General features: G+C 46.0%; 1 protein-coding gene across 4 annotated transcripts in view; it reads left to right on the top strand.

The window, feature by feature from the left end:
* The first annotated feature begins 1,027 nt into the window (after positions 1-1,027).
* The window catches only part of SLC7A1 (solute carrier family 7 member 1), a 61,285-nt gene continuing 42,663 nt past the window's right edge, over positions 1,028-19,649 (top strand). For 3 of the 4 annotated variants that reach the window (XR_008203557.1, XM_052671427.1, XM_052671426.1), the window contains exon 1: positions 18,358-18,495. The gene's annotated coding sequence lies outside the window, so the exon portion shown is untranslated. Of the gene's footprint in view, positions 1,107-18,357; positions 18,496-19,649 lie in introns of those variants that run through there. The other variant, XM_052671429.1, reaches the window with a different exon arrangement.

The following is a 19,649-nucleotide window of genomic DNA, read 5'->3' as shown; positions in this document are numbered from 1 at the left end:
TATTAATCTAAGCTGCCAGCATCAGCATTCTAGGATTTTGCTTTTTCAAAGTCATCAGGTTGAAGGGAAACATATTTTCAGCCCTTGGCCCATCAAAAACAGAACAGTGTTGTTCTGGGAGTTGTTTGTCAGCCTGCTTTTTGATTGAACTGCTTGAATCTTATTTTCCACTTAGTCTCGAAACAGGTTGTTCTGGAGCCAGAACCTGGCAGCAGGATCACACAAACCTTGCAGGCATTGTTAGGGCTGAGTTCCTGCACAGACTGCACAGAACGCTCTCATTCTCTTTCTGCTGTTGTTTCCCCACTGTCACCAGGCAGCGTTTTCTCGTTTAAATAAAAGCTGCCCATCTCGGTCTGGTCCCCGCAGTGTATTTCTCATTAGTTTTTAGGAATGTGGCCTGAGGAAGCACAGCACTTTCCGGGACAAATCCTGGCAAAAAGCCCTCTCTGCTCACCAATAAATCGAAAGCTGTGCTCCAGCACCCTCTGGCAGGGGGTGCAAACATGGCATTACTGCACGGGGGAAGGAATGCTGGGAATAACAAGAAGGAACTCTGCAAGAACAGTGTTTTGGAAGCTCCTTCTGAACTACTGAGAGCACAGAGCTGCGCTGAGCAGAGCGTCCTGTTACTCAGTGCTAAAGAGCTAATGATAGCTAATGCTGAAGGGAGCAGAGTCTGCCAGCTGCCTCAGCTCTGTGACGTTACCGAGCAGCACGTGCTGCCACACGTGTGAAAGAAACTGGAAAATACCCTCAGTGAAAAAGGAAAGCCATTCTAGGATAAGAAAGAGCGCCTGTGTAAGCAGTGCAGACAGAGACAACGCTCGGCGTTCGGAAGAAGATGAAAAATCTGCAGAGGCTGCATCACTTTGCAGCACTGCCAGAGGTTGCCAACAGCTCCCGACCACACGTGGGTGATCAGATCAAACCTGAGCTGGGTATTCTTTATTTTAAATTGGATGCAGATGCTCAAAGCAGTGTGGTGGCAGGAATGGTTTTATTAGCGTGGAAAGAGGAGCTATCGATACAACAGGACATGCAGCAAAGCTCAGAGGCTACATGAGCTAATCCTTACCAAGGCAGGGTGTGAAATACAAGCTCGGGTGAGTACTGAACTGAATTTGTTACGCTCAGGAACTTGTATGTACTGCTATTGGAGAAGCCGTGGATTTCAGCAAAAGGGGTTGGTACTGAAGAGAAGGGAGAATGAATCGAGTGAGAAATCAGAACTGAGTGATTGGAAAGCTCTGAGAGATCCTGGGCAGGCCTGGAAAGGCCCAACTCGTGCATTGTGACAGGAAGGTTCCCTGCCCTCCAGCAGGGCCTGCGAGAGCAAGGCTAGGGAGGAGAAGGTGCAGAAGCACTACATTATCTGTGGCAGCGATGACTGTCGGAAAAACGTATAAAAATCTCTGCTGATGGAGAGTCTAAGGTTTCCAATAAGCATGTTGGATGGGAGGACTTTCACCGCATGCAAGAATGTCTTCTTTAGGCTGTACCTGATGCCAGATTTTTTTCTGCACTTGATGCTCTGGCTTGATCAGGTCTCTGGTAGGGCCACTCAAAGCAGCGTTTGCTCCCATTCAGTGCTCTCTCTGGGAGATACGCTCTCCAGCCACACTGACACTGCGTTCAGCATTCAGCAGACCAGACATTTTACCAGGCCAACAGTCTTTTGTTTCACTTACGGGGGGAGCGATGGCGATTATCCTTGCAGGGTCTTTGAAAGATCATTTCTAGCAAACAGCTGTCAGGTATAACACTGGTAAAGCTGAAGCTGCATTTAGGGTAAGAGCTTGACACAAGGCCCCTTCATGCTGCATTTTTTCCTACTTCTGTGACCTGGGAAGGCACTGCAGAAAGGAAAGAACCAACAAAGCAAGTCATTCGGCACCAGCTGGAGTGCTCTGCTTTAAACAAAGCAAAGCTAATGGAAGACAGCTGCAATATGCTTGTCCTACTAGACAGAAAGATCTACTGGAAAACATGTGCCTTTGTCTTCCTCAGGCAGTACCTGGGAGGTTCACGATACAGGGATGTCTGAAAAAAATGGGATGCAAATCTCATTCACGTGAAGAAACTGAAGAAGTCACTTAAGTTCTTTGTGATGCAGCTGTAAGGGCAAAAGCAGGTTTGCAGGGTAGCTGTAGGCAGAGCCTGAGGATGGATTTATCCAGAGGAGATGCTTCAGCAAAAGGGCCAATGCATACAACTCAGAAATGGAGAAAACGTTTTTAATCAGTGAGGTTGTTTAATTATGCTGGAATCTATGTGTTATAATTTTCTCGATTATTACTTCTCATTATATTTGACTTGGGAAAAAAAGAAAAAGAACTGGGAGCTATCTCTTTAAGGGAGCCTGGCAAGAGCCAGCCAAAAAGAGCTGTGCTTGCAGAGAAGTGTCGCACAGCCCTGGGCTTTGTGAGGAGCGTATCCTGTCAGTGTCCTTTGCCGGGAGAGACTGCAGAACACACTTAGCTTTCTACTCTTTAAATGCACAAATGATGACTGCTCTGTGACTCAATTAATAGCTCCAGTGCTCCTGGCAAGCCTGTCTCCCTTGAAGGGCAAAAGCCAGCACTCTGTGACTGTTGATGCCTGCACAACGCTGCAGACTTGTTCTGATTTCCATGACAAGGCACTCCAGGCCCATGGCTGCTGAACCTCCCAGCCCATCTCTGGGGCCTGCCTGCCCTCCCTGCTCGCTGTGCCAGGGCAGCGTGTCCTTGCAATGCCACCAGTCTCATCATGTCATCAGGCAGGAACAGGGAGCTCTGCAGTGAGGGAAGGTTGTAAGGCCAGCGCCTGCTTGGGGACAGCGATGTCTTTGTAGACTCTGAGCCAAGCTTCAGGTCAAGGCTGTGGGCCAGGCAGTGACAGCCAGACGGACAGGTTTTCTCTGCAGCCTGTGATGACAGAGCTCTGTTTTCACATAACGCAGCTTTGCCTTTCAAAGAGTGGTAGAATCAGGCTTATTTGAGATTAAAACACTGGATGATGTGATTATGTATCTTTGGCCTGAATTTCCTTCTGCCAGAACACAAGAAAGGAAAAGCAGTGGGGGAAAGCTGGAGAGTGAGTACTAAGTCTGCACTTCAGAGACAGCAAGGGTCCCAGAGTAAAGGGTTGATACCAGAGAGGTGTTATGACAGCCTCTGCTGTCAGAAAGGCAAATGTTTATAGAGACACCAGGATGATAACGTGCTCTGGAGGAACATATTAAACACTGAGAATGGGAGGGAAAGGTTGGGGAGACTGAACACAGTAACTTCTGGAAAAAAACATTAACAGACAACTACCATGACGTGTCAGAGGACTGCATCCAAGACTTGTGCACAAACTTAGAAGTGGAAAGTAAATGACTAAGAATGCCCAGAGTGTCTGAGGCTGCAGAGAAAAGGTTAAACTAAAAGAAAGGAGATTTAAATTGTTTTCACCATAAGGGTGGTGAGGCACTGGCACAGGTTGCCCAGAGAATGGTGGGTGCCCCATCCCTGGAGACACTCAAGGTCAGGCTGGATGAGGAGAGCAATGTGATGGAGCCGTAGGTGTCCCTGTTCATTGCAGGGGGTCCCTTCCTGTGGGTTGGCAGTCTTTCTGCTCAGAAGTTGACATGGCCAACACTAGGGAGACAACATTAGCCCCACTAGCACTTTCTAAATTGTTTACATGCTTTTAAGGAAACCAAAACACCTGGTTTCACCAGGGTTCAGGTTTTGGGTGGCAATGGTTTTCCCCTTATATATTCGCATTGCTGTATATATTGCTTCACGCACGTGACATAGTTTCTGGTGGAAAAACAAAACCACCACCTCTAAAGAAAGCAAGTCCCCAGCAGTTGCAGGGTTTGGGGTTTTCTCTTTTCTTTATCTTAATAAGCGGGATTTTGTAGGGGTTTTGTTAGAAATTTAATAGGTTTCTCCATCAGCCCAGTGGGAAATTCCATCTTGGCTAGGGAACGTGGCAAGAAATGAAGACCTCCAGATTCACAGGTTGTAACGCGGCATTAAAAACACAGCTTGAGGCTCCCACCGAAGCACCCTGCCGCCCCTCGGGGGCCTTTCCAATGCAGAGCCGCGGGAGGCCCGGAGCGGCGGGCCGGGACGCGCTGGGCCGCAAGGGGGCGCCGCAGGACGGCGGCTGCGCCGCGGGGCCCCCGGGGGCCTGCCGTGCTGGGCCTCCGCCGGGCTGCGCAAATGCCGGCTTCTTTTTTCTGTTTGTTTTTAAACCTTTGATCCTTAGCGTCATACGACTGCTCCTAGTTCTCGCTGTGGGCAACGAGCAAACTCTCTGTCCGCTCGTGAGATCCGCTTTTCCCTCTCATAATTCACATCGCTGTGAGCGCATCTGTTGCAGAACTGGCTTTATGAAGCAGCGTGCTTGTGCTCTTTGCAGCTGGGGTCATTTCGGTGGGAATAACCGGGAGGCATTACTTTTGGAGCGACCGATGGAGCTTTGGTTGCCTCGCCGCTTCTCTTGAGCTCCATCGGGGTTCTGATGGGTTCTGATGAACGGTGGACTGGAGTCAGGAATCACTGTGAAGCTACAGGTGCAGCCTTGTTTAACGGAGGAAATCAGGGAGGCGGTGCAGCCACCGTCCCTGGAGGTGTTCAGGAGCCGTGTGGATGTGGCACTGAGGGATGTGGTCAGTGGGCACAGTGGGCATGGGCTGACAGTTGGTCTGGATGAGCTTCAAGGTCCTTTCCAACCTTAACTTTGTGATTCTATCTTCTTCCAGTCATCTCTTGCTGAAACTCAACAGCTTGATCCTATTTAGCCATTCCCTAAAAGAGTATCATTCCCTACCTTCCACGCTTACCCTGTCCTTGGGACAGATAAAAAAGTAAACTGAGATAAAGCAAGAAGAAAATAGAATAAGTTGAGTCAAAATCGTCTGGGAAAGGATGGTAGAACAGAAAAATGGGATGGTGTTAGAAGCCTTTTATTATTAAGATCTAGTCCTCTAATGTACCTTTAATATCGAGAATGAATATGACTGTCAATACACAAGAGTTTACTGTTCCAGTAGCAAACCCAAGAATAAAGGGATGTAGTACCACACTTGCTAATCCCCACAAGTAAAAGGGCAGGTATCTTGGGTGTCATTTTTTTCTTAGTTAACATTTAATGTAAGACCCAGTTACAGTAAGTAATTGTGTATTGGGCTTTTGATAGGAGTTAAACATGGAGGACCATTTTCTGCCACATCAGTGGCAGAAAATCTTTCTGGAATTTACATGCTAAACAAGGGGAAAAAAAACTAATGAGGAAGTTCTCCTGAGTTACCTGGATGAAAGACTGGCTCCGGAAGGATGCTAGGTGTAAACAGTGTGTGGGAACGGATAAAGGGGTCAGTCGGTCCAGGCAACTGAATCTTCAGGGTCAGAAAACGTAAGAATTCAGCAGCAAGTGCCAAAAGTCAAGCTGCGTTAGGCCTTGAAAAGATCTGTAAAGATAATGCTGGAAGCTTTGGTAACTGTATAAATAAAAACCAAATAAAAAAGGAGGAAATAGGGCTGCTTTGTACAGAGTGGGAGGCTGAGATCAAACACAATATTTGGATCACATTTAGATCAAGGGCGAGGAGATCCAAGAGGGTATGCGAGGCTGTTGTGGCAGGATGTTAATTCGGCTCTGGGAACAAAACCCACAGTGCTGAGGAAGATGCTTTAAGTCCTTTGTCTAGTAAATGAAAGCAACATTCCCAAGATTTGAATCTACCACAACCTGTACAGTGCTTCAGCTGCACCCAAAGAAATTCTGAAGAGATCTGTTCCAAACTCTCTCTTGTGTGCTTCTAGGTCTCTAACAAAGTGTCTCCCTCCCTGACTTTTGTACATAAAACATGGTTAAGCCCAAGATCATGTTTAATAGTTCCTGATCCAAGGACTGTTTGTGCAAGACAACAGCCAGCAATGCCTGGGCACAGTCTGTGGGATAACATGGGTCTGCTCTTCCCAGTGAGATGATGACCATCTTGTTCTTGACTTGTTTTGGAACAGTGTATTAAGCGATACACCTTCTGAGATTAGGATGATCTTAACGATGGAGACCTTTCTGAGAAGTCTTGGATGATCTCAGTAAAGTACTGGTAGGGGCCATTAATAACTACAAAACCCAAACTGGTAGGAATCTTCCACATGGTGTATTCTGTGCTTCTTGAATATAACTTAACCTTCGGCCCTTCTCAAATTAACGTGCTCTGAATTCACTTGTTCATACTTGTTCTGGTTGTTCTCTGATTGCACCTGGTATAACTAGGTCTTGAGTACTCATAGGAAGGTGGGACCATGTCATCAGATGGCATCTGAGCTAATCAGACTCCACTTGGAAGCAGCACTTGGACCACTGCTCTCATTGAATTTAGAGGCCTTAAACAAAATTGCTTGCTAGGCTGTCGAGTGCTTCTTTAGATTTTGTCTTAAATTGCCAAAGTTTCCAGCAAGGGTATAGAGAAGGGCAAACCAGTATTGTTGTTAGGAGAGGGAATGCACACAATTTGTGATGAAACTGTTAGAAGACAACCCACTGATTCTGATGTACACCAGCTGAAATACAGATTGTCTCCATCCCAGAATTGTGAAAAGATCTGAGCATGTAACAGAAAATCTGGAAATAAAGATTTCTGTTAAAGATTTTTTAAATTAGAGGTTGCACAACACAACTGAATGAGTAGCAGGGGGTGGGAGATGGGATGGGATTCAGATATTAGCAGTAGAGAAGATATTAAGACACAGATGAATGAAAAACTGTACAAAGATGTGGTTTTAAATGAAAACTGGAATGTAGAGGCAAATAAGATTTCAAAAGGAGATGGTGTATTTGGTGGTGTATTTGATTAAAGGAAATAACTTTATAGACAAGAAAAATGCAGCTTTTCTAATCTCCTTTGACTTCAGTGATATAGTGCTGTCTTGGAAACTGGTTGGACTGAAGAAAGGGTTAGTACATGAATTAAGTGGAATGGAAGGTAAAAAGCAGCAAGGGACTAACGAGACGAAGACTGGAAGGAAATGAAATAGCATGAAACCTGGAATTGTGCTTATTATTTTTATTAGTATAGCGCCTGGAGACTTGGTACTATGATGTGGTTGTTTTGGGTTCTGTACACAGCAGCTGTCTCCTCCAAGATGCCTGAAGCTGTATCTATACCATAAGAAATGGAGAGAGTCTTTGGCCCTAAGGCTAGCTGACTCTGTCTGGCTCATGTCCACCCACATCTTGGACTATCCCTCTCTGTGGAGTGTGGATGGAGGGACCCAAAACAGAGCCAAGAAGTGAACTAATAAGTGAGTGGTGTGAAAATGCCCACGGTTCAGTTCCTGAATTTATGCCCATACCCTTTTTTTAATAGCATAGCTGTATCATTAGAGACAACAAATAGCTTGAGACAGATGGGGATGGTAAGTAAACAAGCAGACAGTATCTGTTAGAGAAGATGGTGAACTCAATACACTTACAGCCTCCCTTCTGCAGTTATCTCAATAATGACTATAAAGGACAGGCTTAAAATAGGAAAGAGAAAGTGACTCTGGTGACCTCTTTCATGCTAAAAAAGGAAAATTGGATATGCTAGTTGGTGAATTTCCCACATTGGTAACCAAGAGTGGCACCGTGGGGAATTGGAGGTGGAAATGGGTTTTAAATACTGAATAGGTTATGGATGCCTGAAAAGCCTTGTGCAGTATGGAGCAGCAGATGTGAAGAGAGCTAATGAAGGATGGTGAAGAGAGAAACTTGTGGTGTGCACCAAGCTAGGAAGGGGAATATTTTTGCAATATGTTGGGTAGATGTGAGCAGAGTGCAACAGAGTTTGTCAAAGCATGCTAAAGGCAGTTAGAGTAACCAAGGCACAAGAAAGGAAAACAGAAGTCTCAGGAGCTGAACCTGTCACAGGCTTCCATTCATCCCAACCACAAGAAAATAAAATCCATCATTAGTCATTTGGTCCAAGAATGCGAGGAACAGCCAACACTTTCCACCTTCACACAGACATGCTTTAAACAGCAGTGCGTATTGTAAAGCACAAAATGCATTTTGTACGGTTTTCCAGTTTCCTAATGCAAAGTTCTACCTGCAGCCTGTTTGTGTGATCTGGGAACAACTGATTTAAACTGGTTTTTTTTCTTCACATTCAGTTGAAACTTGTCACAGTACCAGTATAGATGAGGAGGCAAACCAGAGCTGGAATCACTTTCTGTAGTTAAAATAATTTAGTTCATTCTAAAACACAGTTTTGGTCAATGTAAAGTTGTTCCTATGCATAATTCTGGGCTGAAAGTGATTTAGGAGTTGAGATACAGAGAAACAAAATCCAAAATCTCTCTCTTTCACCTGTAACACAAGAATTAATTATTTGAGATCCTGAAGGTGGACAGATCTATCTGAGGTTGATTTCAACCAGTATTTAGAACCTTGGGGCTGAACCTCACTGGGGGAATGTTTTGTCACTGAAGCTGAAGTTAGAGATGCATTTTGCTTGGCTTTACTATTCTTTACAAAAGAAAACAAAACAAAAAAAATCATATCTCTTTTTGTTCCCTGTGAATCAAATAAATTGTGAGAGTTATATTTGCTTGCTTATTTGCTTAGGAAAAGATACGATAGAATTTAATTCTTTCCCAGACATGGGGGAGGAGGGTTTCTGCTAACTAGGAGGAGGATAAATGCCCAGCTTAGCAGAATGGATAAATCCTCTAATATAACTTGCAAATTTAGGCTGAGAAACACTCAGCAGATACTTAATGCTTGGTTCACTGGAGGCAGGGAGCGTCTCTCCAGGTGTTAAAATGAATGTGTCATCCACTTAGCTATAAATCACAACTATGGCATGTTCCCAGCAGATGTTACACGGCCATTCTGAGGTGCCCTGCTCTCCAGCACACAGAAGGGCAGTGTGACAACGGAGGTGTGGAGAGCATGCAATGGACTGTAAGGGTCCTTCTGCCTTGGGGCATGGCTTGTCAGGAGCCAGCTGCACTGGAGCAAGGGAGAAAATATCTGGTCCTGTCCTCCAAATGAATGAGATACTGAGAGACTCAATGATTGAAGAATGGGATCCTGCAGGTGATTGGCTGGAGTTTCCTGCTGTGTGTGAGATGTGATAAGTGCAACGTGACTCAGAGGATCTCAACAGTAATACAAGTAACTATGGTAAAACTACATAGATACACAGTTTATTATTATAGCTGTATAGTCTTTCATAGTTTATTTCTGTTTTTTTTTTTTTTTTTTTTTTTTTTTTTTTTTTTTTTTTTTGTGGAATTAAAGAAGCAATTCAAAATTCACTAAAAACAAAACAGAAAAAAATAGCACCAAAATTTCCTGGAATGAAAACCGAACCAATGCTTTGCAATGCATTGAAAGTCCATTCCAGTGCAGCCTATTCCTCAACATCTTTATGAAGGTACAACAAAGGACAGCATATGTATGTTACAGACACTGTGTTTTTCCCAAGCAAGTTGTCCTTGCATTTCTCTGTATCCTTTGGCATTTCTGGGGGTACCCTTTTCAGTGCTTTGCCTGTCAGTGATATCATTTCACAGCTTGGAAAATGCTGAATGACTTTGCCAGAAACAATGATCTTTCAAGAGTAGAAGGTACAAAAGACTTTTTTATCTCCAGCACTTTTAGAAAGCACAAATCACATGAATTGTACTAACAATTTCCAATAAAATCATGGCCCGTTTTCCCCCAAACCAACAAAAGAATTTGAAGGAAGTCCGCTACACCCATTTAATCCTAGTGGAGAAAAAAAAGAGAGAAGATGAATGAGAGGTAGTCCAAGCACATTAGCAGGTGAAAGAACAACTTTGTTAAGAATGGGTCTGACCCAAAGCGGCAACAGGATGTTAGCTTTGGTTATTTTAAGAAAAGACTACAGAGAAAAGGGTGGGATTGAGGGTGGTGGCTTCAGATAAAAACTGGCTATGAATGAGTTCAAAAAGCCTCATGTTGAACCACCACCCCCCACAGCTTTGTCCGAGTGCATTCCAAAATGTCCCTTTAGATTTATAGTACAACTATGAACACTCATAATACACACTTCTTTCCATTTTACTATGTGGCATCTCTTGTTTTTAGCATTACAGGGATAAAATATGGCTGAGAAGACTGTAAAATTTAGTGTTTGATTCAAAGCTGACCTCTTGGCCTAGCTCTTGTTGCATCGCCTTTGTTTGATGTGTTTCCTTTTATTCCTGGGTCATTGAACTAATGCTAAATTCATCGATGCCCAAGCAGAGAAGAAAGCAATTGAATAAACCAGAAAGCACAAGAGTATCACTCTGGCCATGACAGGAAAGACAATATTCTTAGTGACAGGGAAATATCCATTCATAATTATTTTTCAGTGATTTTATTTGTCAAAGCTTATTATTGTAAGGCTTGCTTACTTGGAAAGGAGCAAATCGCCCTCGCAGCTAAGCAAGAGAAGGGAAATGAATATTACAAACAGGTACCTTTTAAAACTGCTTAAAAAACTCATCTTACCTGTCACTAGGACACATCACTGAACCTGATGTTAATTAAAAACATCAGGGCAACTCACCTTACATCCCCAGGTGTGAATGGGAAGTCAGAGGGTGGAATTCTGCCCTTCAGCCCATGGACTCACCTGTAGCTGCAAAGATCTTCTCTGCAATCCACTGTGGAGCCTAGGGGACAGAGGCTTCTGTCACAGGTGGAAAATACTTATCTAAAGCCTACAGAGTGGCGCTTGGCAGGACTGCCACCAGAGCGTACCAAGAAAGGCATTTGTGAGAGAACATTTACCAGGAAGATTCAGATGTCATGAGAACTGGGAGTCACCACCTGGAGTAATGATACCACAGCATTTTGGTTCTTTCAAAGACAGTGTCGGTTCCAATACTTCTTTCTGGCACAGTTAACTCTAATTTGGAAAAAGGAAAATCCAACCTTGCACACTGCTCTTGGAAAGCAGGGGAGCCCTGTTTCATCTTCTGAGCATAGAAAGTGGGTGCAGCTTCTGGATCCTCCTCTTTTGCTCTTATGTTTTACCTCCAGGACACAAACTGTACACAGCTTTGAAGGCTGCATGTCTTTTTCCTGGAGAGCAGCTCCTACTTACTTTCTCTGGCACCATGCAGTGGTGTCTGCGTGTGTGTGCTCATGGAAGGGAACGAGTGCAGTTCTGCTGTAGCCATGAGGGTTTTCCACTCAGATGATGATCAGAGAGCACAGCCTGAGGTGATGCCTTGGCAAAACCAAAGCTGATGAAAATCCCATGCAGCTCTGGAGCCTCTCATATTTTTCCCTGATACCCATTCTTGCAGCTCCACATTTGTCTAGACAAATCCTGCAGGAAGTGTCCAACCGCTTAGTCACCTTATGTCTGTCCATCTCACTGCCTTTTGTACTGTGGCTTTGTAGTAGACAAGTCATAGAGTCGCAGAATCATAGAATTACAGAATGGCTTGTGTTGGAAGAGACAGCAAAGATCATCTAGTTCCAAACCCCAGCCCTGTTCGGGTTGCCAACCACTGAATCAGGCACTAGATCAGGTTGTCCAGGACCTATTGAACCAGGCCTTGAACGCCTCCAGGGATGGGGCACCCACAGCTTCTCTGGGCAGCCTGCTAAGTCCTGTATTGGTAATCATCTTCCCCTATTTTCACACGTGTAGGCCACATCTGTGCTCTTTTGTTAAACAGGACTGGGGCATGTCCCTACACACTGTACAGTGAGCAGCCATATTGTCTGCTCTTACATTAGAAATTAAGCTTGTCCAAGCCAGAAAATGCTTATGGAACAGAACTGTTAATGTCCACACTAGCAAACTGCATTACTCTCCAACCCAGAGTAGAGGTATTTAAACGGAGACTGTTTACAGGTTTGTGCTAACAACTCTTGTATCTAAGATACAATAACACCTCTTGTATTTGCAGCAATGTTGGTATGAGTCAAAACTGTGCCATGGATCTTTAAATTATTTAGCAAGAGGACATTCAGAGAAGGGCAACAAAGCTGGTGAGGGGTCTGGAGCACAGGCCTTATGAGGAGTAGCTGAGGGAGCTGGGATTGTTCAGTCTGTAGAAGAGGAGGCTCAGAGGAGACCTTATCACTCTCTAAAGCTATCTGAAGGGAGGTTGTAGTGAGCTGGGGGTCAGCCTCTTTTCTCATGTAAGTAGTGATTGGATGAGAGGGAATGGCCTCAAATTGCATTAATGGAGATTCAGGTTGGATGTTAGGAAATACTACTTCTCTGAAAGAGTGGTCAGGTGTTGGAATGGGCTGCCAGGGAGGTGGTGGAGTCACCAAACCTGGAGGTATGTAAGGAACATGTAGATGTTGTGTTGAAGGACATGGTTTAGTGAGAACTATTGGTGATAGGTGGACAGTTGGACTGGATGATCTTGTAGTTCTTTTCCAACCTTGGTGGTTCTATGATTCTACGACCAAGTTCCATCACTGTTCCCCAGAACAATCAACTCACAAGTATAGATGAGGCGAATACCACACTATTACTGATGCCTGGCACTGTTTTGGCCCAGAGCAAATATCACATGCATAGGCATGCCATCGTGGAAGGTGGTACGGGTAGGGACTGTTCTGTGCGTAGCTGAGATGCGATCATGTCTTTCTTGGGTGTGAGTCACCTGATGTACTCTGGGTGGCTTCCTCAGAGTGAGACAAGGAAGTTCAAGGAGGGCACTGGCATGAAGTGTCTTCTGTAAAGTGAATGATCAAGTCACGACTTTCCAGATTAGAAAGAAAGATCTATGGTAGAGATATGTGTGAGAAAGACATATAAAAATCAGCAAAGAAATAGCAATCAGCAGTCCACTGTCTTTGTCAGTGCAGGAAGAGGAAAGCTAGCAAGTAGCAGGTTCAAAGGAAACAAAACATTGTATTTGAAGCTATGTGTGGCAACATAGTGGAATTGTATCTCACAGGATGTTGTAAATGCTAACATTTTGCAAGGGATCAATGGAATGTGGAGAATGTAATGGAAATGAAGGACATCAAGGATATTATATGTACTATATACAAAGATATCATTTCTGTCTCAGTTGGAATTGCTGGAGATAAAAAGAGTGTTCTAAGGAAATGTCCTAATGTATTTGCTTTATCCTAGTTTCCTGACAAGTCTCAGGACAAGTCTCCTGACAACCCTCTGGACCAGCACATCAGTCTACATCAGATGTGTCCAACCTGCAGCCTGAAAGCTGCAAAGCTGCACACAGCCTGGGACAGCCAATAATGCAATCCCACAAGAACATAAACTTTTAACATTATTACGTGATTTTTTAGTGACAACTTTAATCCAGGGCTGCATGGGGATGGTTGACTGCTTAGCATGGCAGGCAAGCTGAGACAGAAAACACATATAGGGGCCCACAGCCTTTCTGGGTTGACATTTGCACCCTGACCGACCTCCTGAGGAACAGAGAGCTGCCCAGACCTTCAGCCGTGGGAAGATCTGGAATCTGGAAAGCACATGAGGGATTGAGGTAGGTGAGGGGTGGTGTGGGTGCAGGTGTGCCCAACTTGATGGTTTTTCTGAGCAGCTGAACAGGCTGTGAGAGGAAGCTGCCAGGCTGAGAGGTATTCAGCAGTCTGAGAGATTGATGCCTGGTATGGTGTGGCGGTGTGGGCAGACAGACTGCCCTGTCTTGGGGCCCAGCCAGGGAAGGAAGATAAGCAGGCTTCCCACCTGACAGAGAGTAAACACGTGCAGGGTGAGGGAGGCTGAACCTTCGTCTCTGCATGGGGCAAAAGGAGAAGCCTCTGCATTGCTCCTGAAGTCCCACTAACTAAGAGATTTCAAGCTCTGGTGTGGGAGAGAAAAGAAGGTATGGATAGAGGCTCAGAACCAGAAAGGAACGGACACATTAAAAAGGTCTTAATGCCTAAAAGAGGCGAAGGATCTTAGTAATTGGAGACCCTTTGCTGAGAGGTTCTGAGGTGCCCATCTGCAGCCTGGATAACCTCTCTATAGAGGTTTGCTGACCTGCCAGGGACCTGCATGTGGGACATCACAAAGAGAATATTGGGTATGATGAAGCCAGATTATTACAATCCTCTCCTGTTCTTTGAAGCTGGGTCACATGAGGCTGCAACCAGGAAATTACAAAGTATCAAAAGAAGACTTATGTCTGTTGGGAAGATGTTGAAGAGATATGGAGCACAGGTAGTGTTCTCAGTCCTCCCAGTTGGAGACTGGGATACTGGCAGGACAGGGAGAACAGATCGATTAAATGACTGTTTGCGTGGTGGTATCACACCAAAGACTATGGGTTCTATGATTTAGGTAGGACACACCTTCAGCAAACCAGGAAAGCTGATGTGGGATTCAACACAACTGCCCAGGAGGAACAAGAATATACTTGGCAGCAAGCTGGCTGTTTTCATCACCAGGGCTTTAAATGAGAGTTCTAGGGGAGGGGGTGTACTGCTGAGTGACAGAGAGCCAGGAAACAGTCACTTTAGGAAGCAGTGGGGGAAAACTACAGATTTGTTCCAGAGGTTTGTGGGAAAGCTCTGCTAGGAAAGTAATGTGTCCAAAAGCCCAGCTGAAGTGCCTCTGTGCCAGTGCACACGATGTGGAAATAAGCAGGAGGAGCTGGAAACCATGGTGCACTTGGAAAACTGTGATCTTGTTGCTATCACATAAACAAGGTGGGATGATTCACATAAGTGGAATATCACCATTGAGGGCTATACGGTTTTTGGAAGGGATAGGCAAGGTAGCAGGGATGGGAGAATTGGCCTCTGTATTAAAAAGTGGATAGACTGCGAGGAGCTCCCTCTGAGAAACAGTCAGAAACAGAAAGAGAGCCTGTGGGTTAACATTAGGGACCGGATCAATAAAGGGCAGCTGCTGGTTGGGGTCTGCTACAGGCCATCTGATTAAAGGGAACCTGTTGACTAGGCTTTCTTGCTTCAGCTGCAAAAGGCATTGCTCTCATCCTGATGAGGGATTCCAGCTACCTAGATATCTTCTGAGAAAACCACACAATGAGCTACAAGCGATCCAGGAGACTCCTGGAGTACATCAATGATAACTTTCTGGTTCAGGTATTGGACAGACCGACAAGAGGTGAAGTGTTGCAGTGCAGAGGAGATCATTAAGGGATATCAAGATTGGAAACAGCTGCAGTGACCATGCCCTGGTTGAGTTCATGATCTTGAGGAATGTGGGCCTGGCAAATAGTGGAGTCAGGACCCTGAACTCAGGAGAGTGAGTTTCAGTCTGTTTCTCATATTGCTGGATGAGATCCCCTTGGGAGGCTGTCCTTAAGAGACAAAGGAGTGGAGAAAGGATGCCTTTCTGTGAGAGCAAGCTCTCCATTGCTCAGAATAAGAAAGCAGGTCAAGGAGGAAGGAAACAAGCATGACTTGGCACAGATCTACTTGTAAAACTGAGGGAAAAGAAGGACGTGTACAGGCAGCAGAAACAAGGGCATGTCACCTGGGAAAAATACAGGGATGCTGCTGGACATACACATATGGGATTAGGAAAGCCAAGGCACAGGTGGAACTGAACTTTGCAAGGAATATTAAAAACAACCAGAAGGAATTCTACAGGTACACTGGTCAGAAGAGGTAGGCTAGAAAGAGCATATCTCCTCTGATAAGTGAGGGAGAACTGGCTACAACAGGTAAGGAAAAGGCTGAGGTACTCAATGTGTTCTTTGTCCCAGTCTTCACTGACAACAAGGACTCATACTTCTTACATCCCAGAAACTCCCATCCCTGAAACTTTTGGTGGGAACTGGGAGAGCAAACTCCCCCCACTACAAGGACAGAGCAAGTATGAGACTGCCTCATGAGACTGAGTCTGTACAAGCCTATGGGGCCAAACAACGTGCATCCCAGGGTCCTAAGGGAGCTGGCTGATGTGGCTGAGCCACTCTCCATCATTTTTGAAAAGTTGTGGCTGTCATGCAAAGTCCCTGGGAACTGGAAAAAGGGAAATATCACTCCCTTTTATAAGAAGGGGAGGAAGAAGGACCCAGGGAACTACAAGCTCATGAGCCTCACCTCCGTGCCTGTGAAGATCATGAAAAAGATCCTCCTGGAAGAGATGTTAAGACACATGAGAGATGAGAGATCCAAGACAACTAGTATGGCTTCACCAAGGGAAGGTCATGCCTGACCAATATGGTGGCCTTCTCTGATGGAGTTATAGCATCGGAGGACAAAGGGAAGGCAACTGATGTCATCCGTAGACTTGTGCAAGGCCTTTGACATGGTCCCCCACCATACCCTTATCTCTAAATTGAAGAGATGGATTTGAAAAGTGGACTATTTGGTGGATAAGGAATTGGTTGGAAAGTCACAGCTGGAGGCTTGTGGTTAATGGCTCTATGTCCAGATGGAGGTTGGTGATGAGTCGTGTCCCCCAGAGATCTGTCTTGGAACTGGTACTCTTTAACATCTTTATCAATGACATAGGTGGTGGGATCGAGTGCACCCTCAGTAAGTTTGCTGATGACACCAAGCTCAGTGGTGCATTTGATATGGAAGAAGGAAGGGATGACATCCAGAGGGACCTTGATAAACTAAAATGGTGGGTCCAATGAACCTAATGAGGTTCAACAAAATCACGTGCAAAGTGTTGCACTAGGTTCAGGGTAATCCCAGATACGTTTACAGATTGGGAGAAAAACTCATGGAGAGTCCTGTGCCCCCAGGACAGGAAAGGTGTTGAGCTTTTGGAGAGTGCCCAGAGGAGGGACACAAAAATGGTCAAAGGAGTGGAGCACCTCTCCTATGAAGGTAGGCTGAAGGAGCTGATCTTGTCCAATCTGGAGAAGACTCTGGGTATGCCTCATTACATTCTTCCAGTATTTAAAGGGAGATTATAAATAGGAGGGAAATAAACTTTCTATGTGGGTAGATAATGATAGGATAAGGAGAAATAGTTTCAAAGGGAGAGAAGATTTAGATTAGATGTCAGGGGAAGTTTTTCTCTGTGAGAGTGGTGAGGTGCTAGAACAGGTTGTCCAGAGCAGGACAACCTGCTCTGTTGTCCAGATGACCTTATCCCTGGAGGTGTGTAAAGCCAGTTTGGATGGGGCCCTGGGCAACCTAACTGAGTACCTGATCTAAAGGTTGATGATCATCTCCTTTGGGAGTTTTCCAGTGAACCTTTATCCTTGGAAAAGGTATTTATTACTGAATGGTGACCAACACGTTTCTTGGGTGATCTGAAAACTGGTCAGTGGCAGCTATATCCTCTGACTTACACAATACACTAGGTAAATAGAAGAAATAGTAAAATCTAGCAAAAGAAATTTGCAGAGTAAAGCTGCTAATTTCAAATGTTGTGCTTTGGTGATAGATGAAAGTATTGATGCTACAGATGTGGCTCAACTTGCTGCTTTCATTAGAGGTATTGATGATTAATATGTCGTTCAAGAAATAGGTTGTGTTAACAGCACTTGAAACTTATTTAAGGCAAGCTGAAGTTATGGCAAATAATGTGATGCATTTTGATGTGTTGACTAAACGCAGTCCTGTGAATAGGGAAAAATATGCAGCTGTGCTTTTTTTTGCTGATGGGATTTGAGAACAAGTCTCAAGATTTCCAAAAAAGTCATCAATTTTTTTGGTGTATCGCTGATTGGAAATGAAGTCACATAAATACATTACCTGTGAATTTTTAAATGGAACGTATCAAGTAGCAATCAGATATTCAACTCAGAGATAAATTTACCTGGTGTAGGGAACCTGCCTTAGCGGGGGGTTGGACTCGATGATCTCTGGAGGTCCCTTCCAACCCCTACGATTCTGTGATTCTGTGATCATCATATCTCCATACTGGACTTCTGTGAGCCCTCTGTTAGCGGGGAGAGAGGTTCTTCCCTTCACCATCAGATCTTGCTCGTGTCACAGCTTCTTGGCAGTACGTGCATTTGTGAGCAACTGTTCTCAAGGATGAAGGGCAAGAAGAGTACAATGTCACCAACAACGTCTGCCCAGCTCCTCGAGAACTCACTGAGCGTGGCAACCACTGCCGACGGCCCTGTGGCTGATAGGCTAGTTTCACAAAAACAAGGTTGCACAGCCCACTCTTTCCATGCTTTTCTTGCTTTTTAAAAAGAACATTTTAATAAAAGATAACAGAAGCAACTGTAGCTTTGTTACCTTTATGCATTAATGATGTTATACATCTCATATGTGGCCCAAGACAAGCCTTCTCCACTCAGCGCGGCCCAGGCCAGCCAGAAGGGCGGCCGTGCACGGCCTGCAAGGATACCGCCCTGATCCCAGCACTTGTGCCCGCCCTGATGCCGGACAGCCCCACGAACGCCCTCTCAGCGCTACGAGATCGACCCCGCCGAGGGACGGCAGCGTGGGAGGGCGAGGGCCGGGCCTCCCATTCATCGAGGGGCGGGGGCGGAGCCCGAGCCCGATCCGGAGCTGTAAAGCGCTGGTTCGGAGCGGGCTCCGCTATGGCTGTGCGGGCAGCGCGCCTCGCCGCCTCGACCGACGCGTGAGTCCGAGAGCGGCGTGGGGCCTGGGGTGAGTGAGAGTGTGGGGCCGGAGTGGGGCTGCCCCGGCGGCGGGTGGAGACGGGGCTTGGGCCGGGCGTGCGGGCTACGCACGGAATCCATTTTGCATGATGCAATACTGGGGGGCGAGAGCTGCGACGGGGGCTGCCCGGCTGCCCGCCTCCCTTGGAGCCCCCGAGTGGGGCTGCGGAGCTCACCGGCCACACGCGCGTGTCCCGGCTCGGCCCTGTGCCCTGCGTGCTCTGCTACGTGAGCGGTGCGGTGGGGACGTGCTGTGCCGTGCTGGGAGGTGAAGGCCTTGGTGCTGAGGAGAGGGGAAGCCAGCCGCTTGCCGGGTGGCCGTACCCTGCCCAGGATCGCTCTGCTGCTGTGTGTACCGCTGTGTGCTTTTGAGTTTCAGAAGAGGCTGAGAATTGACAGAAAATCCAGGTGTCTGTTCCTAGCGTGCCCTACGAGGTCCTGCTGTCTGTTGGTCTTCAGCCTGCGCTGGTGCTGGTTCTCATCTGCGGTTAGGAAAGGGGCTGGTTTCCATTTCATCTGTCAGCATTTCATAGGCAGCTGGCTTGGCTGACGGATTTCTTTTTTTTTCATAGAATGGCTTAGTTTGAAAAGGAGCTTACAGCCCACCCAGCCCCACCCCGCTGCCATGGGCAGGGATGCCTCCAGCAGCTCAGGCCACCCAGGGCCCCATCCAGCCTGGCCTTGAGTGCCTGTGGGGATGGGGCGCCCACAGCTCTCAGGGCAGCTGTGCCAGGGCCTCACCGCCCTCTGAGTAAATAATTTCACCCTAACATCTCAACTAACTCTCTCCTCTTTTAGTTTATAGCTATTCCCCACCACCTTGTTGCTATTTGCTCATCTAAAAAGTTGGTCTCCCTCCTATTTATAAGTTCTCATCAGTTACTGGAAGGCTGCGGTGAGATCTCCTTGGAGCTTCTCTTCTGCAAAGCTAAACGTGCCCATTTCTCCCAGCCTAGTAAGCAGAACCTTTTCGTAGTAGAGGTGCTCCGGCCCTCTGATCATTACTGTGGCCTTCCTCTGGACCCATTCCAAGAGCCCCATGAATTCTTCTCTTGCAACAAATGTCTGAATGTGTGTGGCGCAAAGAGTAGAATAAAAGGAAAAGAAAAAAGCCAACAAACTAAAAAACAACACGGGAAGGTT

This window comes from Tympanuchus pallidicinctus, unplaced genomic scaffold (assembly GCF_026119805.1).
Source record: "Tympanuchus pallidicinctus isolate F22 unplaced genomic scaffold, pur_lepc_1.0 scaffold11, whole genome shotgun sequence".
Taxonomy (NCBI): domain Eukaryota; kingdom Metazoa; phylum Chordata; class Aves; order Galliformes; family Phasianidae; genus Tympanuchus; species Tympanuchus pallidicinctus.
The sequence above is the reverse complement of the archived record's forward strand: the minus strand, read 5'-3'. Positions and strand labels throughout refer to the sequence as shown.